The 26508-nt window shown below is 41.5% G+C and overlaps 1 long non-coding RNA gene across 1 annotated transcript; it reads left to right on the top strand.

Annotated features, from left to right (window-relative positions):
• The first annotated feature begins 17349 nt into the window (after positions 1–17349).
• On the top strand, positions 17350–19332 carry LOC122556912. The gene is made up of 3 exons (XR_006313700.1): positions 17350–17392; positions 18100–18152; positions 19052–19332. It is a non-coding gene; the product is annotated as an uncharacterized LOC122556912 (long non-coding RNA).
• The last annotated feature ends 7176 nt before the right edge of the window (positions 19333–26508 follow it).

Below are 26508 nucleotides of genomic sequence, written 5' to 3'. Positions count from 1 at the left end.
TGGATGGGTAGAATAGGAAGGGTTTGGAGGGATATGGGCTGGGTGCTGGCAGGTGGGACTAGATTGGGTTGGGTTATCTGGTCGGCATGGACCAAAGGGTCTATTTCCATGCTGTACATCTCTATGACTCTAAGAGAATGACATGGCATTTGAATTCATTGTTCATTTCGGTGCTTTTGCTGCAGCAAGGTGCTTAGCCCACAAGTTAGGGGTCACATACTTTAAGCACAATTTTAAATTGTCTTAACAGATGAATGTAATCTGCAGAACTTTCGAACTGTGAAGTTAGCCAAGTTCTTAGCTACTTAAAAATATAAACAAAGCATGCTGTCTTTGTCAGTGAGAGGTAAATACTATTCCAGTATTGAAGTTATTTAATTCACCTGTCCTTTACCAAATTAAAAGAAAAGAGCTGCCTGTGCCCATGCCAGATGAAAAACAAATGTTCTAACAATTACAATAGCTGTTTTTTGCCATTCTGCAAAGGGCTATCATTATTTAAATATTACAGTTTGACTGCTTTCCACAATCTATCATCATCTCTATTGATGCTGGAAAAGATCTTGCAAATTTGAAGGTTTCAACTTTAACTCCACATAGAAGTATAAATCTGTTAGCCTGATGTAGATAATGGGGAGAATGCTGGATTCATTTTTAAAGGATATGATAGCAGGACACTGTGAAGCTGCAGTGCTAATCATTATGCTGTCCCATATTCATGAGGTGTGGATGGCACTGGCTAAGCCAGAAATCATTGTACAACTCTAATTGCCTTCATGAAGGCAATGATGAGTTCGATGGTATCATGATTCATGATGTGTTTGTAATACTTTAAAATAAGTCCAAATCCAACTTAAGAAGAAAGCAATTTGTCATCTGGACCAAGCAATAGTGTTATCGACAAGAGCTTACAAATGGAAAGTTCTGAAGGGACTCTGATTATTCCAGTAACACTGATGAAGTGTGTAGAAATTTTGTAGTCTTCAGTTTGATTGAAAACAGATGCCACGGTTGGAAATTAACAGTTTTAAACCACCAATCAGTAGTAGTGCAGAGCGCCAAGGTCAGTGTGGGTCATTCATGCGCTATATTTCAGTAAACAATCAGTGCTGTCTGTAGAGATTTTAGTTAAACATATTTGAACAGGATTATGAGCGGCAGATAGAAATTGTTTGAGCTAGCAGCCTGTACAAACCTGACTGAAGGGAATGACCTCCATGATACAACTAGCAGGTCTGTAATCAGGTGCGAATTGAGCCTTGGGTTCTATGTAACTAAGAAAATTGTGGACACCTACCCATCATTCCTGGCCGGTTCACCAGCAAAGCTATAATAAATGTTGCATTGCAGAGATCTAAATATCATTCTTTTTCCAGAATGTTTGGGCAGAATCTTCTCAGCCCCTCAGCAACATGGACATTGGTGGTTCAAAATAGGGTGAGAGCAGAGACATAAGATGCTTAACGCTGAGAAAAAAAGTGAGATTCTTTTACACTTTGAATTGTGACGCAAGAATCTCACTAGTGAGTGGCAAGGGGCCTATTTGTCTTGATTTGTCCATTAATATGCCATTATTACCCAATCTCAATTCTTTGACATGCAATTTCCAATTCTCCCAGTTGACAGATAGAAACTAGATATTGACAATCCCTGACATGAAAATCAGAGTGGGTACAAGCTGATTCCGTTCATTGTGTGCTCTTCTGAGTCTCCATCTTAGAATGCAATACCCAACATCTCAGGGCACACTCTATGGGTAGTCATCATCACATCACTTCAGGAATTTATTCCTGATGAAGTGCTTTTGCCTGAAACGTTGATTTTCCTGCTCCTCGGATGCTGCCTGACCTGCTGTGAATTTCCAGCAGTACACACTCGACATCGTCACATCAACTGTCCATAGAAGGAAACCATAGTAAACCATATGAGATATACCAGTCCAACTTATCATGTATATCCGAAGAGTGAATCTCCAATATAACAAGTAGGTTCATTTTCAAGAGTTTTTACTGGATTTTTCTCTAGACATTGGCATCAGACATGGACCTCACCATACCCTCAATGCACGTCTTTAACCCATTTATTTCAAAGCATTACAAACGTATCATGAATCATACTACCATGGAACTCACCATTGCCTTCTTAAAGGCAGTTAGGGATGTATAATAATGCTGGCCTAGCCAGTGCCATCCACATGTCATTTGATAATGCATTTTAATAATGCACTAAGGAGCTCCTCAACACCTTTCACTATAATGCTGCTTCTCAGGATATATATCTTAGGGCTCCTTGCATGCTCTGTTACATCTAATTGAAACTCACAACATCTTTGGCTTGCCTTTTGTACTTTGTCCCTCAGCTCTGGCTCACAAGGCTCACAATACTTCTGTCCTGTCTCATTGTTTAGCAGAGACACAAAACCAGGCAGATTGCTACGGGTTGTCAAGTTGTCAGACAAGGAGATTGATATATTGCTGTACAGCACTGTGATATATCAATCTCACACCTACACCATGCAACAGTAGCTTACTCAGCAAACACACTATATGTGCATTAAACCAATAGCTATGTCTCAAAGTCTAAGGAGAATAGGCAGTCAGGTCAAAGGTAACTGCCATCAGTCAGAAAGTCCTAGCCCAGAAGGTCATGGACAATGATTGATATCCAACCATTGGATTGACATCACCCATATGAGCTTGAACATTGTCAGCTGGTCACTTAGGACATTATGAGTCAATGGTTCCATATCACTACAGTTGAGGAGTGGGTCATGGTGAGTCCAACAGGTGCAGTGCAGTCAGATAGTCACTCTAAGTCATTTGGGAAACTGCACAGAAATCAGTCAGAAGTCAGGTCAGTCAGAGCTGTTGGTTAAGGGATGGGCCAAAGTCAATGCTGGGTCAGCTCAGGGATTGATCAAGGGCTCACTGCTGTTGGAAAAAGATAGAGAAGTTAATTGTGGTGATTAGAATAGCATGTTGAGATGCAGAAGGGGACACTCAATACATAAGGGGGAGAGAAAGTAGTAATTGTGGGACAAGGGTTATTGTGGGAGATAGGTGATATCCATGATCTACCTTAACTTCAAAATAGGGGACAATATAGTGAGATGGTTCAGATGACTAAGCTGTATGGTCAGGGACTATTGTTAGGAAATGAAGTCATAATTCAGTTTTATTTTGCATGCAGTACAGGCAGATGTTATGATCTGTCTGTACTATACACAAAACAAAACTTTTCACTTAAGTATATGTGACAATAATAAATGAAATCAAATAAAGTGATGTGTGTGAATGTCTGCAAATTCGGTATTCATGGGTCAACAGGGAGTGCCAGATATTTGTTGAGATGTTTATACCATTGATAGCCACAGGTGAGGTGCCAGAAGACTGGAGTTGGCTAATGTGGTGCCACTATTTAGGAAAGGTGGTGAGGTAAAGCCAGGGAACTAAATTCCAGTGAGCCTGACATCAGTGGTGGGCATGTTGTTGGAAGGGATCCTGAGGGGCAGGATATACATGTATTTGGAAAGGCAAGGACTGATTTAGGATAGTCAACGTGGCTTTGTCCGTGGGAAATAGTATTTCACTAACAAGTTTTTTGAAGAAATGAAGAGGATTCATGAAGGCTGAGTGTAGATGTCATCTATATGGATTTCAGTAAGGTATTTGACAAGGTTCCTCATGGTAGACTGCTTAGCAAGGTTAGATGATATGGAATATAGAGAGAACTAGCCAGCTGGATAAAGAACTGACTTGAAGTGGAAGACAGAGAGTGTTAGTGGAGGGATGTTTTTCAGACTGGAGGCCTGTGACCATCAGTGTGCCATAAGGCTTGGTGCTGGGTCCACTGCTTTTTATCATTTATATAAATGATTTGGATGTGAATATAGAAAGTATAGTTAGTAAGTTTGTTGATGACACCAAAATAGCGAACAGCCAAGAGGTTACCTCAGAGTACAATGGGATCTTGATCAAATGAGCCAATGGGCAAAGAGTGGCAGATGGAATTTAAGTTAGATAAATGTGAAGTGTTGCATTTTGGAAAGACAAATCAGAGCAGGACTTATACATTTATTGGTAAGGTCCTGGGGACCGTTACTGAACAAAGAGACCTTGGAGTGCAGGTTCATAGCTCCTTGAAAGTAGAGCCACAGGTAAATAGGATAGTGAAGAAGGTAATTGTTATGCTTTCCTTTATTGGTCAATGCATTGAGTATAGGAGTTGGGAGGATATGTTGTAGCTGTACAGGACATTGGTAAGGCCACTTTTGGAATAACACATTCAATTCTGGTCTCCCTGTTATAGGAAGGATGTTGTGAAATGTAAAAGGATTCAGAATAGACTTACAAGGATTTGCCAGGGTTAGAGTGTTTGAGCTATAGAGGGAGGCTGATTAGGCTGGGACTATTTTCCCTGGAGCACAGGAGGCTGAGGGCTGACCTTATAGAGGTTTATAAGATCATGAGGATATGGATAGGGTAAATAGGCAAGGTATTTTCCCCATGGGTAGTGGAATTCAAAACTAGAGGGCATAGGATTAAGGTGAGAGGGCAAAAATGTAAAAGGGACCTAAGGGGCAACTTTTTCATGCAGTAGATGATGCATGTATGGTTTGAGCTGCCAGAGGAAGTAGGGGGCTAGTACAGTTACAAGGCTTCTAGATGAGTATATGAATAGAAAGGGTTTAGAGGGCTGGTAAATGGGACGACATTAATTTCGGATATCTGGTCGGCATGGACGAGTTGGACTGAAGGGTATATTTCCATGCTGTACAGCTCTATGACTTTAACAGGCTAACTGAAACCAATGGTCGATACAATGCAGCTAATTATCCAACCTTTGTCATTACAGATTAAACGCTGGGCTTGCTGAAGATGAGGTTCCACTGCTTGGATCAGTTGGGAACGAGAGAGTGCAGGGTGGGGCTTGTAGTATAGTCCAAAAGAGTGTGCTGCATTATCATTGCAGGCTATGTTCTGCACAACTACAGCAAGCCAAGTGGGGATGTGAAGAACTGAGAGAGTGATAGTTGCCCTCTGAGGATGAAGACAAGGACACTGACTGGATGAATGTTGTCTTCCGAATGATAGACCAGTGCAGCATTTGGCACAATCTGGACAGAACTTAATTATGTCCAGTGCCAGTAGATGTAAGCTATGCTCAGAGACTGTAAATTTGTTGCTGCATGCAAAGCAAATGGTCTCTATCTGTTCCCAGAAGGAAATGCAGCTTCTGTTTCTTTGATTTTTCTTCACTTCTGCTGTTGGTAAATAAAAGTGAAGGGTTTCAAATGTTTGAATTCTTTCCAGAATGTGATAGTGTCACATTAGAAAATAAGAAAGTGTTAAGCTGTACTGGGCACTATGGGAAGAGAAGGATTCCCTTAGACAAGGTTCTAAGATAGGATGAGACTAAAGACAAAGTAACCTGTGTAGTTTGGTCCCTAAATAGCAACAGGTTTCTAAATGTGTTCTTGTATTTGCAATGATTGCTCAGCTCTGTCAGCCATCAACTCTCAGAAACATTTGGTTTCAGTTTCCTCCCACTATGCGCACTATATGTGAAAGACTACATCTGGCTGACAGCTCTCAGTCAGGTGCATGCCTGGGTTTTCAAAAGTGGCTCTAATGCCGTGAACCCCAGGAGGTATCAACAGTGATGAATACTTCTACCTCAGTTAGAGGGAAGATAGGACATGCGAGACACCACACAGACGTGGTACATAGCGAATGAAGCGAGGCATCACAGCAATGTGGTGCAGACCTAATGAGGTGAGTTTTGAAGAAGAGCGTGAGATATCTCATGCGGACTCACTGAGAGAAACCTGTTACGAAAACCCCAAAATTGACACAACCGATTGTTTTGTAAAATTCAGCCACATGTCCTTTCGAAAAGAATGTCATTTATATATTTTGTGACATCTGAATTTATTTTCTGTTTTGACCGTTTCATTGAAAACTGTCAATTTGAGGTTTGCTGTCAATTTGACCAGTGTCCAGTCCTCCAGTAAAAACAGTGCAAAGCTTAAGGCTCATGAAGTAGGCATGTGTGGGTACCTGGCAAGATGTGTAAGTCTAATTAGGTTCACTGGTTGCAAGATTCAGTACAAAACCCACCCAGTAGTGCAAATCATAGAACTGCATATAAATGGAACTATACCTTAACATATTTTAACAAAGTTTCATAGAGGGTTTCTCTCAGTAAGAGCCAGTGAGTATTCTCCTGCTGTTGTGAAAGGCTTTCCTCATTAAATACCTTAGCTGCACCTATGATGTCTCTTATGTACAATGCTAGCCCAATTCTTCCACTCACTGTAGCCAGAAGTCATAGAGTCATAGAGATGTACAGCATGGAAACAGACCCTTCAGTCCAACCCATCAATGCCGACCAGATATCCCAATCGAGTCCCACCTGCCAGCACCCAGCCCATATCCCTCCAAACCCTTCCTATTCATATACCCATCCAAATGCGTCTTAAATATTGCAATTGTACCAACCTCCACCACTACCTCTGGCAGCTCATTCCATACTCGTACTACCCTCTGTGTGAAAAAATTGCCCCTTAGGTCTTTTTTATATCTTTCCCCTCTCACTCTAACCTATGCCCTCTAGTTCTGGACTCCCCAACCCCAGGGAAAAGCCTTTGTCCTGTACAGCCATAACATGTCCTCCCAACTCTTGTACTCAATACTTTGACCAATAAAAGAATGCATACCAAACGCCTTCTTCACTATCCTATCTACCTGCGACTCCACTTTCAGGGAGCTATGAACCTGCACTCCAAGGTCTCTTTGTTCAGCAACACTCCCTAGGACCTTACCATTAAGTGTGTAAGTCCTGCTCTGATTTGTCTTCCCAAAATGTAGCACCTCGCATTTATCTGAATTAAACTCCATCTGCCAATTCTCAGCCCATTAGCCATCTGGTCCAGATCCTGTTGTAATCTGAGGTAACTGTCTTCACTGTCCACTACACCTCCAATTTTGGTGTCATCTGCAAACTTACTAACTGTACCTCTTATGCTCGCATCCAAATCATTTATGTAAATGACAAAAAGTAGAGGACCCAGTACTGACTCAATCAAGTTTGTGAGACATGATTTCCCACATACAAAGCCATGTTGACTATCCTTAATCAGTCCTTGCCTTTCCAAATATATGTACATCCTGTCCCTCAGGAGCCCTCCAACAACTTGCCCACCACTGAGGTCAGGCTCACTGGTCTATTGTTCCCTGGCTTGTCTTTACCACCCTTCTTAAACAGTGGCATCACGTTTGCCAACCTCCAGTCTTCCAGCACCTCACCTGTGACAATCGATGATATAAATATCTCAGCAAAAGGCCCAGCAATCACTTCTCTAGCTTCCCACAGAGTTCTTGAGTACACCTGATCAGGCCCTGGGGATTTATCCACCTTTACCCATTTCAAGACGTCCAGCACTTCCTCCTCTGTAATCTGGACATTTTGCAAGATGTCACCATCTATATCTTCCATATCCTTTTCCACAGTAAATACTGATGCAAAATATTCATTTAGTATCTCCCCCATTTTCTGTGGCTCCACACAAAGGCTGCCTTGCTGATCTTTGAGGGGCCCTATTCTCTCCATGGTTACTCTTTTGTCCTTAATATATTTGTAAAAGCCCTTTGGATTCTCCTTAATTCTATTTGCCAAAGCTCTCTCATGTCCCCTTTTTTTCCCTCCTGATTTCCCTCTTAAGTATAGTCCTACTTCCTTTATACTCTTCTAAGGATTCACTCGATCTATCCTGTCTATACCTGACATATGCTTCCTTCTTTTTGAGTTCTGGGAGGATCTGGGGTTAAAACTGGTATGCAGGTGTTAGCTGTGGCTGCATCAGTACTATTCTCACATAACATATTCACTCATTTCTCTGGAGTCCAAGGGCATTTTGGCACTTGTGAATGGCATGAGCAGGAACTTGCGAACTGCTGTGCATCACAGTGGCTGGGAAGGAATTTCACTCTCAGCTCTTGAAGTCACACGATTGGGACATAAACACACTCCATGAGTGAAGCAGAAAAAAAAAAATCAAGATTATCATTCCAGTGCGAAACTGAGCAAGTACTACACTATTCTGGGTGCCTTCTTTCTGCCCATCAGACTGAATATAAAGGATTCCGTAATATTATTTCAAAAAGAGCAGTGGAGAGTTTGATTATCCTGGACAATAATTTATCCCGCAACCAAAATGAAAAACAAACAGATGCTCGATCATTATCACATTGTTGTTTGTGGGATTTGACATCTGCTGCATTTCCTAAAATACACTTCAAAAGTAAAAATCAAAAAAACTGCGGATGATGTAAACCAGAAACAAAAACTGAAATTGCTGGAAAAGCTCAGCCAGTCTGGCAGCATCTGTGGAGAGAAATCAGACTTAAGGTTTTGGGTCAGTTCTGAGGAAGGGTCACCTCAAAAATAGTTGCAAAGCATCTTGGGAGTTCCTGTGACCGTGAAAGGTATTCTCATGGAATGGAATGCTCAGAGATGAGTTTTAAAGTAAGGCATGGAAAGCGGAAAAGGAGAATTTAACAAACAGACACACAGTGGAAAGCCAAAAAGATGAACCAGTGAGCAGGAGATAGTGAAAGGCAAAAAGATGTTGTTATGGAACAAATAAAAAAACAAAAGCTAGTGTACAGAAGAGGATAAATGGGGAAACCTTAATCATCACCTTTCATAAATTGTTGAATTCTATGATGATGAAGGATGGCTGCAAAGTATCTAAACAGTTAACTTCTTGTTCCTTGAGTTTATGCAGAAGTGGAAAGCAGCAAAGCTCCTCCCGGCGATTGGAGGTGGCAGTGTCAGCAAAAAAGCTGTAGGCCACAGCTAGGCCAGAGAGCCTGCATCGGAGGCTGAGCATTCCATACACCTTTACTGAGATGGGGCTTTTAAATCTGAAATAACTTCCCTGGATATATTTCAGGGATATCCTCCCTCAGCACAGCTGTGATGCTATCCCTTATCAAAAATGCCACTCCCCCTCCTCTCTTGCCTCCCTTTCTGCCCTCCTGTAGCATTTGTATCCTGGAGCATTAAGCTGCCAGTCCTGTCCATCCCTGAGCCATGTTTCTGTAATTGCTATGATATCCCAGTCCCATGTTCCTAACCATGCCCTGAGTTCATCTGCCTTCCCTGTTAGGTCCCTTGCATTGAAATAAATGCAGTTTAATTTATTAGTCCTACCTTGTCCCTGCCTGCCCTGACTGTTTGACTCGCTTCTGTTCTCTACTGTACTAGTATCAGCATGATCTCTTTCTTCACTATCTCCCTTGGTTCCCACCACCATCCCCACCTCCTTCCCCCCCTCCACCTTACTAGTTTAAATCCTCCTGAGCAGCTCTAGCAAATTTCTCTGCCAGTATATTAGTCCCCTTCCAATTTATTTGCAATCCATCCTTCTTGTACAGGTCACGTCTACCCCAAAAGAGATTCAAATGATCCAAAAATGTGAATCCTTCCCCCATACACCAGTTCCTCAGCCATGTATTCATCTGCTCTATCCTCCTATTCCTGCCCTCACTAGCTCGTAGCACCAGATATTACTACTCTCGAGGACTTCCTTTTTAAATTCCTGCCTAACTCTCTGTAATCTCCCTTCAGAATCTCAATCTTTTCCCTTCCAATGTCGTTGGTTCCAATGTGCACAATGACCTCTTGCTGACCCCTCTCCCGGTTGAGAACATTTTGCACCCTCTCTGAGACATCCTTGATCCTGGCACCAGGGAAGCAACACACCATTCTGATTTTTCTCTGCTGGCCACAGAAATGTCTGTCTGTACATTGGATTAGAGAGTCCCCTAACACAATTGATCTCTTGGAAGCTGACGTATCCCTTGTTGCATTAAAGCCAGTCTCAATACCAGAAACTTGGCTGTTTGTGCTACATTCCCCTGAAAATCCATCACCCCCAAAACAGCATATCTGTTTGAAATGGGTATATCCACAAAAGACTCCTGCACTAGCTGTCTACCTCTCTTATCTTTCCTGGAATTAACCCATCTATGTGATTGTATCTGAGACTTTCCCCCCTTCCTATAACTGCCATCAATCACATACTGTTGCTGTTGCAAATTCCTCATCGCTTCTGTCTGTATCTCCAACTGATCCATTTGATCTGATAAAATTTGCATCCAACAGTTTTTATGGCAGATATAATCCACAGTAACCCTTAAACTCTCTTTCAACTCCCACATCTGACAAGAAGTACATATCGCTGCAAAGGCCATTTTTGCTCCTTCACAATCTACAGACGCGGAAAATAACACCATCTTATTCCTCTACAAACACTGTCCAGGTTAGATTAATAGTTATGGCTTATATTTTAAGTTTAATAAAGAGACACATCTCTAAAAACATATAATCAAGAAAGAATCCACTCTACTCACTACTGCAGCCTTTCTGTTGGACACACTTAAAACAATAATTAACCTACCTGATTCTGTGTTGTGAACTTCACCCAAACAGGTTCCTCCAAGATTACTTGTGAATTTCATGGTTTGTTAATTTTCCCAGGCATACTCCGATGTCCAGCGATACATGAATTCAAAACAGCAAAGATAGTAACTCTCTCTCTCTCTCTCCTGCCCTGTCCTCACCACGTGCTTGTTCTCCTCACTGCTGGGATATCCCAGGCTCTTGGTGCTGAACTATGAACAAGCTTTCGTGACTTTGTATCTGGGTGAAAATGCAAGTCAAGGCAGAAGTAGTGTAAGCCTCTAAGCTCTGATGGAGGGGACACAAAGCACAGTGAGATAGTGATCTTATGAGCATCTGGGTAGGAGGCTGAGTGAGTGAGTATTGAGAGAGTGAGTGAGCAGCCCTGAGCTTGGTTCAGTCTGGGAGCTGAGTGCCTGTTCCTGTGTGTAAATGTCCTTGCAGCTTCTCAATGATAGTTACCAGCCGGCTCCATGGTGCAACATTAAAGAGCAGAACTGTAATGTTAGAGAATTAGGAATGTTTTCACGATGGTGTTAAAAGTTGCCCATGCATCAGATGACAGTGTCCATGGATGTGGGGTGTGTGTGGTTGTGACTCATGGAGCATGACCTGAGTTGTTGATGTCAGGTGTCCAAAATGGAGGTCCGGAGGAGCAAATAGGCACCAAGTACCTGCTTCGATTTTCATGTTGGGAGTTCTTGGCATCGAGTTTCTATTTAGCAGGTGGTGGAGTAGGAGCCTGCTTATTATTTAAACAAGATTAGGCAGCTATGAGGGTGGTAATGAGAGATAATCTTTGTTAATAGGCCTGTTGCTGCATAGCATCTGGAAAATTAGACTTGTTTGCCCCAATGTTGAAAAAGGCCTCACTCAACTTCTCGTGCAATTCCCCCAAACTTCTCACTTTAACCCATGTTGATCAGGGCCTTAGAAGATTTTGCCCATGGTATTTGGTGCAGAGCAAAGGAAGCATGATGAAGGTGGAGAGAGGGAGAATACTCTTCTATAGAGTCATGTGGTACTGAAATTTAAGACTCCACAAGACACTAGGAAATAGGGATGCCCTAAAAATGGGATCGACTACATTGTAGACATTTCAAATGTTCAATGAAAAATTAAATCCTTCTCAAAGGATCCATTTCTGTATTCTTGATTACACTCTCAGAATAATGTACTTCTGAATCAAGATTAATGCACAGATTAGTCCTATATGTTGCCCTCCACAGCAGACCACACCAGAAAAATAACTGGAACTGGAAGCAATTAGAAACAAGAAAAATTAATTGTTTTTGGTGATTAATTGAAAGCCTTATACCTAATATGCTAGAGACGGTGAAATGTTACTAGTGTAGGAGTGTGGAATGATAAGAAAAAAGGGGGGTTGTGACTTCTATCCTGTTGTGATTTAACAGCTGAAATTATGACACTGTCCAAAACGCAGATTCACTTACTGATTGATCTTTTTTTGATCTGAAACTCTTCATATGCAATAGATATTGGGGGCTAAATTGCACCTTTATAAACTGATACAGGCATCATACAAACTTCACTTGAAGACATAATTGTCTGATAATTATAATTGTTGTGGCATGCAGCTGACACTGAGCTTTCTACAACCTATAAATATTAGTGGGAAGCTCATGTTCATATAAGGCAAACATCACTTATAGCTTGCATGAACTATTTAAAGTTAAGCTGCACCTCTTAAAGATGAAATCACTGGCAGTGTTTTCCTTGCAAAGCTCTGGAGCTGCTGACCTGTTTCCAAGAGCTGGCTTCTGGGTTGTCTTCTTTACTCAAAGATTTTCGATTTTGCATTCTAAGGCTGGAGAGGATTGCTAGACAACCATTAGCATAGGGCCAAGTCCTCTCAAAGCTAGGGATTTCTTTCCCCTAAGAATTACAACTGATGTCCATGAAAATTACTCTTGTCTGCTTCTCCAAAGTCCAGAAAAACAGTGCGTTCTAGCACACATTAAACTTTTGACTTCAATGTTTAGCAGAACTCACATGCTGCTGAACACAATTCCAAGAAATCATATCATCCTTTCCAATGCACAATATGTTTGAATAAGTCTGTCTTGTCCAGGTTCCTTCACAGTCCTTGAATATGTATATGGATTCCCAATAATCTTCAACATGTCAATTGTATCACTCCTTACAGTGGTGAATGTTCTTGATCCCATGTGACATTGGTCAATGACTCACTGCAAGGGGCCACTGGGCTGTGGAGAGAACTGCATGCTTATAGTGAAAAAGGTCTATTTAAGGTGATTATAATTCAATAAATGGTTTCTTTTAAATTCATCCTAAGCATGCAGATTTGAGTTGCTGGCAAATGTGGGATATTTTATTCATCGCTCATTGTCTTGAAAAAATGGCTGTCAACATTTACCTTGAAATCAATGTAGCCTGAGGTGAGGAGACCAGTGGTGGTGGAGGAATCGGTGTGTAACTAGGAGAGGAACTTGGAGCTGAAGCTGCTTCCATACATAAGTTGCTCTCATCCTCCTAGGAGACCATGGAGAGTTTTGGAAAATATTTTGCATGCATTACAAATTTATTTTTTTACCTGATGATATCAAAGTTGCTGTGGTGTAATCTAATGCTTAAAGGTCTTTTGACATCAGACATTGGTCTTTGAGGGGACCCTTTTTAGTACTTTCAGAAGAGAATTAAATGTAGCAACTGAAGGAGAAAGGAAGGTGTAGAGATGTAGCTGCAATGTGAGCAAGTGGGCACCAGAGAGATCCCTCTCAGAGCAACATAAACAATTGCAACAGATGGTGGACAAGTGAAAGATTCTCCATGGAAATTCAACTCCTTCTTTTGTTCCAAGTTACTTCCTTTTCATTTTGTCACCCCCTAATCAAGATATGCCTTCTCTGAAAATGTTTGTGGCAGCCCTGGGTCCTATGCTCTCAATAAAACTCTACACAACAGTCTTATGTTCCTTTGTGTAAAGGTTAGGAGGTAAATGAAAAGGACGTCTTTCTGACCCCTAGCTTGTCACTGGAAGTCACCTCCAGGCACATACTAGGCTTTGGCTCAGAGAGTTACCAATCTGTCATCAGCAAAGTCCTGACCTACCGCACATAGTCATTTATCCACTTCTTTTGATACAATCCCACCTCTGGCAAGATTATATAGAAAACTTGGAATTTTCTGAACTTTTCTGAAATTCCTAGCCCTCCTACCTCTACATAACTAATAAGATGCTGTCCCATCGGTGCCATTAAAAGTCACTGGTTAACATTCACCACTAAACAGAAAATGAACCAAGCGATCAATTTCTGTTTTAATATAGGTTCAGTAGAAAGGTTCAAATACCAACATCTTTTTCTGAAACCTATTTACATTTTACAATGCTTATTTTTCCTCTGATCTGTGTTTTTTTGCAATGAATATGTATTATTTTCCTTGTAAATCATTTTCACAGCATTTGGTCTTCACTCAGACATATCCTTCACAATAATCAAAGGTTCTCCAAAGCATTTATTCAATTTAAGACAAAAATCAAGTCTCGCTACAGCCTGCTTTCATCTTATTTGGGGCTAAAGTCACAGGCTGACCATTATTTTGAATAATTAAGTATGAGATGTTATTCTTTGATTTGATTGGATTTGATTTATTGTAGTCACGTTTACTTAAGTATAGTGAAAAGCTTTGTTTGTGATTAGTACAGGCAGATCATAATGAGCAAGGACATACCGATCATAGGGTGCTTAGACAGAGTGAGGCATAGAGGTTACACTGCACAGGAGGTGTGTGAAACAAGATCAACGTTAACAAGATCAACATTATTTGAAGTTAGAGAGTCTATTCGTCAGTCTATTAATGGCAGGGAAGGAGCTGTTCTTGAACCATTTAGTGTGTGTGTGTGTTCAAGCTTCTGCCTAATGGAAGAGGTTGTAAGAAAGCATTACCAGGGTGGGATGGGTCTTTGATGATGTTGGCAGCAGTGTAAGAAGTGTAAATGGAGTCCATAGAAAGGAGGTTGGCTTCTGTGATGGTCTGGACTATGTACACAACCTTCTGTAGTTCCTTACAGTCCTGGGCAGAGCAGTTACCATACCAGGGCATTAGGCACCTGTACAGTAAGTTTTCTAAGGGTATATCTGTAAAGGTTGAGGAGGACATGCCAAATTTCCTAAGATGCCTGAGGAAGAAGAAGCATTGTTATGCTTGACCATCGCACCTACGTGGGAAGTCTAGTACAGGTTGTTAGTTATTGTCGCTCCTAGGAACTTGACGTTCTCAATCCTCTCAACTTTCACTCCCTTGATGTAGACAGGGGCAAGTTCTCCTCCTTTCCTCCTAAAATGATCAGTTTGTTGTTTTGCTGCCATTGAGAGAGAAGTTGTTATCGTTGCACCATGACACCAAGCCCTCTATCTCCTTCCTGTACTCTGACTCATCATTGTTTGAAATCTGGCTTACCATGATGGTGTCATCAGCATACATGTAGATGACATTTGTTTAGAATTTGGCAGCACAGTTGTGGGTGTACAGGGAGTACAGTGGGGGCTCCAGTGTTGCGGTCATTGTGGTGGAGGTGTTATTGTCTATCTTCACTGATTGCAGTGTGTGGGTTAGGATACCGTTGCAGAGGGCAGAACCAAGACCTAGGTCTCTATTCCTGAGATTAATCTGGTAGGGATTATAGTGTTGAAGGTGGAGCTGTAGTCAGTGAGTAGGAATCTGATGTAGGTGTCCTTGTTATCCAGGTGTTCCAGGGATGAGTTCAGGGCTAGAGAAATCTCATCTGCTGTGCACCTGTTTGATAGGTAGGCAAATTGCAGGGGATCGAGGCAGGCTGGGAGGTTAGATTTGATGTGGGCCATGACCAGCCTCTTGAAGCACTTTATGAATTTGGAGGTCGAGCCTCTGAGTGTAGTCATTAAGGCACATTGCATGTGCTTCTTTTGGTACTGGGAATATGGTGGTCTTCTTGAAAATGTAATTTCTTACAGGTGAGGACTTCAGATTAAAGGAAGGGGAGGTTGAAGATGCCAGTGAATACCTCGATCAGCTGGTCCACACAAGGTCTAAGCACACAGCTAGGGACTCAGTCCGGACCCATCACTTTCGTTGGATTGACTCTGAGGAAGACTGATCTAACGTCTGCAGTGGTGATGGAGGAAATGGTGTATCCGGGGCTGTTGGGGCAGGTAACATCGGGCCACTGGGATTCTGCTTGAACCGACCATAGAACGCATTGAATGCATTAGGGAGGGATGTGTCTTTGTCCCCTATCTTGCTCTGCTTCATTTTGTATCCCATTATGTTGTTTAGGCCTTGCCATAGGCAGCAGGTGCCCATATGGTCCAGTACTGCCTCTTGGCATTTCTGATGATTTTGCGGAGGTCAAATCTAGACTCGCTGTATAGGTCTGGGTAATCCAACTTGAATACTGCATGCCTGAAGATCAGTCGGCAGTGGATTTCATTCAAGGTTTCTGGTTGGGGAACATGCTAATTGACATCTTTGGCACGTATTCCTCCATGCGTTTGTTAATGAAGTCTGTGACGGTGGTGCCATACTTGTGCCGTACTTCCACTCGGTACTTGAAAACGGTTCAGTCCATCGATTCCAAGCAGTCCTGGAGATGCTTTTCTGTTGCCTCAGTCCAGCATTGTATTATTTTCGGTGAAGGAAACTCTTACTGTTTGTAATCTGGGAGGAGGAACACAGCACCGCAATCTGGTTTTCCAATGTGTGGATGGGGGAATGGAGCGGTAGATATCTTTGATGGTTGTGTAGCAGTGGTCTGGGATATTTGGTCCTCTGGTGGAGCAGGGCACGCGTTCGTGATATTTTGGCAGCACCCTCTTGAGGATGGCCAGGTTGAAGTCGCTGGCCATGATGAATAAGGCCTCAGGGAATTTTGTCTCTGGAGTGTTTGTGCTGATGTAAATTTCATCCAGGTCATTTTTCACAATCGCCTGGAGTGGAATGTTTCACCAGTTTCCTCATTTCCCCTCCCCCCACCTCACCCCAGCTCCAACCTTCTAGCTCAGCACCGTCCCCATGACCTGTCCTACCTGCCTATCTTCCTTTCCACCTATCTACTCCACCATCCTCTCTGACCTATCACCTCCATCCCCACCCCCATTCACCTATTGTACTCCACCACTCTAATCTAGGCTGTGGAATGTAGACTGTCAGGATGGTGGAGGTGAATCGCATGGCAGATAGTAGGGATGGCATTTTATTGTCAGGTATTCTTGTTCTTGGGAGCAGTGGCTTTCCAGGCTTGCAACGTCTGACTACCAGGAGGAGTTGATTTGGAAGTATATCCTTCTGCCTTTCGCTTTACCTGAGGATGCTGTGTGGTCCATGCGATATATGGAGAATGCCCCAGCTTGCAATGTGCAGTCAGGTATGGGAGGAGTGTCCATACATGTTGTCTATGTCTAGAACTTGTCAATGCATTTTATCAGCTCCTTAGGATGAGAACAAATGGAGAATCCAGCAGTGAGTTTCCTTCCTCACTCAAAAAAAATCAGCAAATACAGAGCAAAAAACTTGTGTGCAGAGTCCTTTTCATGAATTAACATAAGAAATTACATTTTTTGTATAATACCTGAGGTGCAAAAGCTCTTGGAGACCTCAGTCGCACAGAGCCTGAATGTTTTCATTACAATCAGAATCATAAACATTTAATGTTTTCCAAAATGGTTTGAGCTGTTATCACCAGCCATTCTTTTGCTGAAGCAAAATTCCACAGTAATTTCCCTTCAACAAAATATATTCTCCAGCAGCATCATAAAATTACCCTACAAATGTAAAAATACTTTGACCTCAGAATGTGCCTCGATGTGACTGGTTAACTGGATACTCCCACTGTCGCGCTTGTTACAGAAAAGGAAACCTACAGAAGAACTCTGGCTTTAAATGCTGCAACAGCTATTCAAATACAGTGAGTAAAGGGCTAACAGGTCACTTAGCTTGGATTTCAGAACCTAAAATATTTAACATGCTTTTTATCAGCTCATTAACAACTAAACTCTCACCAACACTGAATGTATAATCATATAACTAATGCTTATCGTAAGTAGTTTTCATAATGAATTTCAGATTTAATTAGAAGCTTTCAGATGCATGCAAGTTCCTCTTTAAGCTACATACCATCCTGACTTGCAACTATATTATTCTTTCATCCTTGTTTCTGGGTCAAAATCTTGGAATTCCCTCCCTGGACAGTAGTGTGTGTGCTTCCACAGACTGTAGTAATTCAAGAAGGCAGCTCACCACAACCTTTCCAAGAACAATTTGGGATAAGGAATAACTGCTGGCCTAGCCAGCAAACCCACATGTCATGAATGAACAAAAAAAGAGACTGCAATTCTATATATTGTAGATTTCAATATGGAATTGCAGAATTTGTTTACAGTTTATTGTATTTGGTATCAGTAAATAATAAGTATTACAATTACTTTAAATTCTTATATGGCCTCACTCCATCCCATCTCTGTAAGGTCCCAGCTCTGTGTCACCCCCACATACTCTTCAATGCAGAATTGTCCTGTGCCTTTTGAACTAACAATGGTGGTAGAAACCTTTAAATCTCTAGATTGCACTGGCTGGTATTCTTTCTCTAAACCTGATGATCTCTGATGCCATAAGGTACCTCTTTGAACCAGGACACATCTGGGTGAGGTAGCTGCCTTTTGATGGAGGTAATGTATCATTTGGAATGATGAAGTGATCTTTAGATTTGTTAAAAATAGACATGTTCATATACAGAATGTGCATAAACTCATTAAGGACTGTCAAAGTTGTCAAGGTACTATCCAAACAAAAATGTAGTGTTGAAACAAAAACAGTACTAAGAATTTCAGTGTACTAAGCTATTGCATGATTTATGTTGCATAACTAATTTTGTAACATTTTACTTTTAAAATGGAGTGCCTGTCAATGAATATGGTGATGGACAACTCTAAGTACTTGTAGAATAAAAATGTCATTTTCATGAGATCTGTTGAAGGAATTTCAATGCTTTAAATTTTATTTGAATAAATGAGTACTTTAAAAACAATGTTATCAGTAGACAAAATTATTTTGTCAGTATACCTCCTGATGTCTGCTATAGTGTATTGTGGATGAATTGTCAAAAAGACAGAACGGCACTAATTTGGTATAGGGTCATAAGAATGATTAAGGAAATATGTTGGCATAGGGGATATAGTAAAATATGTGTGGGTAGTGGGCATTGGATAGCATTGAAGTATACGGAAATACGGATGAGCAAAGGGGCATGTTTTGGTTTGGTGGGTATGATGATGTCTGCTATAGTGTATTGTGGATGAGTTGTCAAAAAGACAGAACGGCACTAATTTGGTATAGGGTCATAAGAATGATTAAGGAAATAGGTTGGCATAGGGGATATAGTAAAATTTGTGTGGGTAGTGGGCATTGGATAGCATTGAAGTATACGGAAATACGGATGAGCAAAGGGGCATGTTTTGGTTTGGTGGGTATGAGGTGGCATTGGCTTAGCATGAGGAGCGGCATTATTAGGGTAAAGGAATGTTTTTGGTTTTTGCTATTTAAATGGCAACGTATTGTTGTGTCACAGATATAAGCCTTGTGCACAAGCCACATCTGCAAACAGCAACATCCGCTCTCGTTCCAAGGGTATCCATGTCAACTTCAAGGAATGCCTTCACTGTGGAATGAAAATCTAAAGTTCTAAGGCACTTTGTCCAAGTCAGCTCTGGAGAACTGGGAAATGTCCCAACTCTGTGCTCCAACCAAAGAGCAGCAACCTGGATCCATATGTATTTATGTCACTATCTTCATGCTGTTCTGTAGAGATGCCTTCCCTTCGATTCACTTGAAGGGAAGGATAAATGGCTAATAAAGGAGAACTTAACCTTTGATGAACTCAAGTTGTTCCTGGGTACTGGCTAATATCATTGGAAAAAAAATAAATCATGGTCTTTGGGCTTGTCACAATGGTATCATCCCTTCTCTTGATAAGAAACTCCAAATTAACTTCCCACCTTAGAGCATGATGGCCAGAGAAACTGTGCTGTGATGTGACCAAAACCAATCTGTAAGTCCTGATGATCTGCTTAAAGCAGGTGGTAAGAATGGGAGAGTTTCCTGGTTAGCCAGATACCATGTGGTACATGTAGTATGACATTCTTACCATGTTAAAAGATGCCACGCGCAGTTTCTAACTGTGAACATAGATCATCCTCATTCTGAGGGACTACTCCATGCAGATACACCAGAAGAAAATTGGAGCAAGTTTTTCACTTTGACATAGAGTCAAATTGCTGAAGGTAACTAATATGCCAATCAAGTACATTGATTAGAGGGTGACTGGAATTTTCTAGTTGGTTTGCGGAACACACACACACACACATACAGACAATGTCAGAAGGACAGTGGCTCCTTAGAGATAACTTTTGGGTTGCAGACCAGTTTGGAGCCAATAGCTAAAGAATTTTGTGAATGTCCCTTTCTATTTCCTATCTATGGCCATCTTGTGACCATTTCACAATGGTGGTCCAACAGCCATGGCCATATTTTACTTTATAAGAATTGGCAATAAATGCTGACCTGCCAACAATGCCGACATCTCATGAAGAAAGTTGATAAAAGTTGCCATGAGAAAGAGATGGGCTGCAACTCCTTCCATGTTGAACAATTTATATTGGTTATCCAGGCAGCTTCAAGCCACCCTTCTGCCATCTTTAATTGGATGATAAGTTTGCCCTCTTGACACTAATTGACCAATTGAGGGAAAATTGATATTGGTTGATGGCTGCTGACATAATATCGGGTCAGCAACTTAATGTAATTCATATTTTGAAACATAGTAAGTTTCCCATTGTCAGAAAGGAGAGATCTCACCTGGAACGAGACACAGACTAAGCGAGTATACAATTCGGGGAATTTGGAGTAACATGGGAATTTGGTGCAGAGGGGAACGAGGTGCTTTTTTGGGTCTTAGTTTGTAATGTTTTCTTTAACAGGATTAATTGAAGCCAGGGATCAGGGCCCAGTGCAAGAGGACGATATTACAGATAAACTGTAACTTCATTGGTTGGTGACAGCCACTAATTTGACTATTCAATATAGGCTACTTTCAGATCGAAGCTAAATAAAGGAAATATTTACAGGTTACAAACTAAAATACCTGTAAGAATGTTTCCAAAAATCAAGTTGAGAACTAAGCAAATAAAATAGAGGGCCGGATGCTGTGTTGTAGCTGCATGATATGGGAGCCGATGGATCCCATTGTGGTTCCTAGTAACCAGAACTATAGCAAGTGTTGGTTACAGTTAGGGAGGCACAGCAGAATTTTATCCCAAGGAAGAAGAAACATATTAAGGGGAGTTTGAGGCAACCCTGGCTGAAAAGGGAATTCAGGAGAACACAAAAAAAAAGCACACAATACAAAGAAGATTAGTGGAAAGCAAGAGGATTGGGAAGCTTTTAAAAACTAACAGAGAAGAACTGAAAATGCAAGAAGTGGGGAGATAAGATAAAGTATGAGAGTAAGCCAGCTAGTAATAGAAAAGAAGATTGCAAGAGTTTTATTGGATACCTAAAAGGTGGGAGAGCAAAATTGGACATTGGGCATCTGCAGTCCTCACTTTTGCTTAGTTGATTTTAACCTTACTGCAAATCCTCTTATAAGGATGCCTACCTTGAAGAAGTTCTCCTCTCTCCACAAGAATCTCAGTGAGTCTCTCTCTCTCACTGCAACCACCAGGTCATCTCCTCTGCCCTGAAGCTTCATTTTACTACCTTCTCCCGAGCCCCGCCCCTTCCCATTTATCTCTCCACCCTGGAGGCTCCCTGCCTTCATTCATGATGATGGGCTTTTGCCCGAAACGTTGATTTTCCTGCTCCTTGGATGCTGCCTGGTCTGCTGTGCTTTTGCAGCAACACTGTAATCTAGATTCTGATTTCCAGCATCTGCAGTCCTCACTTTTGCCACTGCAAAATGAGACCAGGAAAGTATAATGAGGAACAAAGAATAGGCAGAGAAACTGAATAGGTACTTTGCATTAGTTTTCTTATTGGAAACACCTGCAGCATATTAAAATTTCAGGAGAGTTTGGGAGGGGAGCAAAGGTGATTGTCGTGGCCATCATTCAGAGATGGTGCTAGAGAAGTCTGAAGGTGGAAAAACCACCCAAACCAGACGCTGTACACACCACGGTTCTGAAGGAGATTATGGAGGTATTAGTAGTGATCTTTCAGGAGCCACTAGAGTCAGGAGGGCTTTTAAAAAAATGTATTCATTTGTGGGATGTGGGCATCACTGGCTGGGCCAGTATTTATTATCCATCCGTAGTTGTTCTTGAGAAGGTGGTGGTGAGCTGCCTTCTTGAATCACTGCAGTAGGTTCACCCACAATGTCATTAGGGTGGGAATTGCAGAAGTTTGACCCAGTGACAGTGAATAAATGCCAATATATTTCCAAGTCATGATAGTGAGTGGCTTGGAGAGAACCTTGAAGGTAGTGGTGTTCCCATATATCTGCTGTCCTTGTCCTTCTAGATGGAAATGGTCGTGGGTTTGGAAGGTGAAGTCTGAGGATCTTTGGTGAATTTCTGCAATGCATCTTGGAGATAGTACACATTGTTGCTGCTATTGAGTGTTGGTGGTGGAGGGAGTGGATATTTGTAGTGCCAATCAAGCAAGCTGCTTTGTCCTGCGTGGCGTCAAGATTCTTGAGTGTTGTTGGAGTTGTACTCATCCAGACAAGTGGAAAGCATTCCATCATATTCCTGACGCGTGCCTTGCAGATGGTGGACAGGCTTTGTGGAGTCAGGAGGTGCGTTACACGCCGCAGTAACTCATTCCTAGCCTCTGACCTGCTCTTGTAGCCACTGTATTTATGTGGTGAGTCCAACTGAGTTTCTGGTCACTGATAACCCCCCAGCATATTGATAGTGGGGGATTCAGTGATGGTAACATCATGCAATATTAGAGGATGGTGGGTATATTGTCTCTTACTGGTGATAGTCATAGCCTGGTATTTGTGTGGCATGAATGTTACTTACAACTTCTCAGTCCAAGCCTGGATATCGTCCAGATCTTGTTGCATTTGAACATACACTGCTTCAGTATCTGATGAGTCAAAATGATGCCGAACATTGTGCAATCATTAGCAAATATTCCAACTTCTGACCTTATGACAGAGGGGAAGTCATTAGTGAAGCAGCTGAAAATGGTTGGGCTTAGAACACTATCCTGAGGAATTCCTGCAGAGATGTCCTGGAGCTCAGATTATTGACCTTCAGCAGCTACAATCATCTTGCAATGTTCCAGAGGACTGAAAATGACTAATGTAACACCTCAGTTTAAGAAGAGAAGGAGGCAGAAGATAGGAAACTATAAGGCTGGTTAGCCTGACCTCAGTTGTTGGTAAGATTTTATTATTAAGGATGAGACTGCAGCGTACTTGGATGTACAAAGTAGCTGAGGCTGAGTCAGCAGGGCCTTGTCAAGGGGAGCTCAAGCCCAACAAGCCTTTTAGAATTCTTTGAGGAGGTAATGAGTTAGACAAAGGAGACTCAGTGGACATGATCTATTTAGATTTCCAGCAGGTCTTTTTACAAGGTTTCACACTGGAGGCTGTTGAATAAGAGAACAGCCCATGGTGTTAGTGGCAAAGTGCTGGTCTGGATAGAGAGTTGGCTGACTGGCAGAAGGCAGAAAGTAGGTATAAATAAGTATTTTCCAGGATGGAAGCCAGAGTTTATTGGAAGGGGAGCCTCGCAGGTAAATAGGTGAAGTTCCGCAGGGGTCTGTGTTAGGACCACAACTAATCATGTTATACATTAATGATCTGGAATAAAGGAACTCAGGGCATTGTTGCTAAATTTGCAGACGGCACAAAGAGGTGAAGGGACGGTTAGTATTGAGGAAGTGGGGAAGCTGCAGAAAGACTTGGACATGTTTGGAGGGTGGGCAAAGAAGTGGTAGAGGGAATACAGTGTGGCAATGTGTAAGGTTATGCCCCATATCAAAGGAAAGATGTGCTGGTGTCGGATGGAGTCCACAGGAGAGTTAAAAGAATAATGCCAGGAATGTAGGGCTTGAGGAGTGGTTGAGCACTCTAGGTCTATACTCGATAGAATTTAGGAGAATAAGGTGGGATCTCAAACTTTTGCTACTGAGAGGTCTGGTGGGAGTCAATATGAAGATGATGTTTCCACTAGTTGGAGTGACTAGGACCCAAGAGCACAGCTTCAAAATGAAGGGACGATCCTTTACTACTGAGATGAGCAGGAATTTCTTCAGCCAGAGGTACTAATTGCAAAGAGGGCTATGGAGGCCAAGTCATTGAGTTTATTTAATACAGATGTAGATCGGTAAGGTGCTCAAGGGTTGCAAGGAGAAAGCAATGATGTAATGGTGGAGCAGTCTCGATGGGCCAAATGGCCTAATTCTGCTTCTATGTCTTTTTGTCTTATGGACCCAAAACACTAAATCATGCCTGTAATTGAACAAGTAATTGAACTTTGTTCTCCTTCTAACATTCAGGACAGGACTAAATTTACAAAAGACATTAAAAACAGAAAAAATATAAACATTTTAACTGCAAATTATTTTTTGGGCAAAGGATATTCTTCACAAAGTCTCATGTTAGGAATGATATATTTATGTAAACTTTTCTTATTTAAATATGTCTTACACATGAATCAAAGCTATAACCTTTCATTTTATGCATTTGAGTTTTTGCAAAAACCCTGCTGCTGTTCTGAAGGACAAGAGAAAATGCAGTCAAATTAATTAGCATAAGAATTAAACACACTAATCATTTGTTATGACAACTGTATGGATGACTCTGTTTACTCATCATGGCAAGGGTTACACACTTGCTTTTCACAGTAAGTATCACACATATTAAGTAAATTGATTTTTTTTGGATTAACTGTGAAACCGCAATTTATTTAATAGGGTGAGTGTCGCCTGGGGAATGTCCTGGTGATCAAGTCATCTCTGTTCCTCTTTCACCCCATTCCCCAACTATCATCTGAATTTGTAAAGGTGATCAGAAAAGAGTAGAAACACACTGGAAATGAATTTCAACCTAAATTCCTCACCAACCATTCATTTTATGCACACACCATTGTCACAAATGTATGAATTTTTTGCTGCTTGCTTTAAAGATCTAACCCAATAATTTATAACTGAATTTAAATAAAAACATTGTGGTGCTTTTCTGCCTTTCCGGGCACTGAGCAGTGCCTGGATATAGAACAGAAACTCTGATGGGTTGATTGTTGTAGTGCCTGGCAGACGTTCCTGCTAATAAATTCATTATAATGAAAATTAGGCTGGCTCTGTGCTAATGTCCAATTCTTCCTGTCTGCTTTTCCTTTCTGTTCTTCTCCAAAAGATGTTCAAACTCTAGGAAATAAAGCCAAAAATCTGCCCAATAGTACACTTTTTGAGAATTTCAAATTGCCACTGACTGATCCTTTTAAAAAATTGAGAAACTACCTTTCTCATAGGATTTTCAAACCGACTTTCTTCATCTCATTTTGCAGTTGGTTCCCTATTCTGACATAGATGTTTATGTTTTATTCTGGGGATTATGATTGGAACAACTGCAAATAATTTAACAGTCACCTGAGGATTGCCTACCTGTACTTCACTGGCTGATACTGCACATGTATCTTCTGATGCCTGAAATTAGCTTGTAGGTAATTGTCCATAGTCCACAAGGGACCATAGCTTAGAGAGAGAAAGAGAGAGAGAGACAGAGAGAAAAAGAGAGAGACAGAGAGAGAGAGAGAGACTTGAATCCTCAATCTGCAGCTCCCCTAACCACCAAATCAATGCAATCATGGCTTGAGTGATGGGATGAAGTCTGTCATGATATCTGCAGACATTGAATTTCTGCTGGACCTAGCTCTCCATGGCAGCTATCACCATTTCATGGACATACATGGGCATGCATACTGGATCCACAATATCAGACAGAACATGGGTAGACTCCTCCCTTTTCTCCAGTGTATGTATGACTTCTGCCACCTCTCTAAGAGAGTTTCCTGTTTGTCTATGCATCGCTATCAGTTCATTGGCAACCACGTCGATAAGCTCTTCATCTGTATTGGGTTCAGCAGAAGCATGTTCTCCATGAGCTCTGTGATTGCTAGAAATCTTAGCAGATTTCTTCCTCCTCTAGCTATGGGCCCATGTCAGTACAAAGCTGTGTGATCCCCGAACCTGCCCCGGTGTTGTTGGAAAATAGGGAGAAAAGATCAAACATCCTTTGAGAAGATTTTTCTCATTGGTAGGATTCAAGGGGCTGGTAGAGGTGGACCTAAAGCCTTTAGCTCCTTTCTTTATCCTGGTTAAGGAATGGAATCCATGAATTGACACCCTTACCCATGATTGCATTGAGACATTGGTGCTGGATGTGCAGGTGGGAGTAAGAGTTTGGAGGCTTTCTCACTCAATAGCTGTAGATATTCAATCTCCCCTTCAGCATATTCCTATTGGTCTCCTGCCAGTTTGGTGACCTGTTCCTTGAAAAGAATTGGGGAGCCTTGTGTCAGATAACACCCCCTCCACACAAAAAAAGCTACATTTATACTTACTGTGTTTATTCCTCTCATGCATTAGAAAAGCATGAAAAGACATTACCATAGGTTTGTGAATACTTTGTCCACACTGAAAAGCACAGATCAAGGTATCAATCTCCAAAGCTATGAATATCTGTGTGCATGACCAGTAAGAAGAATATGTTATGAGTAAAGTTACGTGTTGAATGGTTGTAAATGAAAGGTGGTTTAGTGTCATCAAAGAACTGCACTTGATTAACAAACAATAAAACATTATAAGATATGTGTATGGGAGATACTTGTGAGGTTTTATACCTGAAACCATCTTCATGTTTGTGTCCCTATCCCATGCAAACTCTCAGTGAGAAACCATCAAAAGAGCATATTCTTCTAATTGTGGAAATAATAGGTTTTTGAATTTGGAGCTTGGAGGATTCACGTGGTTGTGGTTTTTTTTGTGAATACAATGAGAAAATAACCATCTAGTTCA

Source organism: Chiloscyllium plagiosum, chromosome 14 (genome assembly GCF_004010195.1).
Source record: "Chiloscyllium plagiosum isolate BGI_BamShark_2017 chromosome 14, ASM401019v2, whole genome shotgun sequence".
Taxonomy (NCBI): Eukaryota; Metazoa; Chordata; class Chondrichthyes; order Orectolobiformes; family Hemiscylliidae; genus Chiloscyllium; species Chiloscyllium plagiosum.
Note: the sequence above shows the minus strand (reverse complement) of the source record. Positions and strands in the feature narration are given on the sequence as shown.